Source organism: Volvox carteri, assembly GCF_000143455.1.
Source record: "Volvox carteri f. nagariensis unplaced genomic scaffold VOLCAscaffold_71, whole genome shotgun sequence".
Lineage (NCBI taxonomy): Eukaryota > Viridiplantae > Chlorophyta > Chlorophyceae > Chlamydomonadales > Volvocaceae > Volvox > Volvox carteri.
Window position 1 is genome coordinate 651801 of NW_003307614.1, and position 880 is coordinate 652680.

An 880-nucleotide genomic window follows, 5' to 3' on the forward strand; every position below is an offset into this window, starting at 1 on the left:
GCCCTCCTTGCCTCTACGGTATATGTTTAAATTTGAAACTGTAGTCAGCCCAACCTTACAGCAACGATACCGGCAGCGTCGCTGCGCAGCTCCGTTCTCCGTGTATTTTTCTCCGGGCAGCCTGAGTTGTGGTGCATCCTATATATACGCTTAATACGGTACTAGGAGTAAGTAGCATCTACGTAGAAACGGGCCCGGAGCCCAGAAATGGAACGGGTCGCTGACGTCCCAGCACACGGCGAGTCCAATCGGGACCCTTCTGACTTTGCTCTTACCAATAAGAATCTTGTTTGTTGCTACGTGTGCCGCCTAATCAAGTCGCGCAACCAGGTGCGGTGTTTGTTGCGGTGGAGCGTTGAGGACGCTGCTCAGCCGATTCCCTTTTGCAGTTCCATGATTCGGGTTGTGACAACTGTAAATAAAATCTTTTTGGACCTAGCATTTCATTTGAAGACTACACGACACCAAACTTCTCGGGGTAAGGACTGAGGCTTTTAAACGATTCGGGGACTTTGTTCTTACGGGCGAGGATGGAGGCAGTGAGAGGATTCATAAGCACATGGCCTAACAATGTTGCTTGCAGAATGATCGCTTAATACGGTTTGTTATACTCGTAAAGTTGTGTCTTCAGTAATCTCTTCCTACCCCATGTGCACGTGTAATTTACGTGATGATGGTTCGAATTCTCTATGTGCCGTACACAGACATCGCCTCCTTCACCAGCATGTGTGGTCAGGTTCCGCCCCACCGAGTCATGGCGTTCCTCAACGACCTCTTCACCACTTTTGACCAGCTGGTGGGGAAGCATCAAGTTTACAAGGTCGAGACCATCGGAGGTACGGCATTGTACATTGATCTCTATTATGGACCCTAAGGCCAG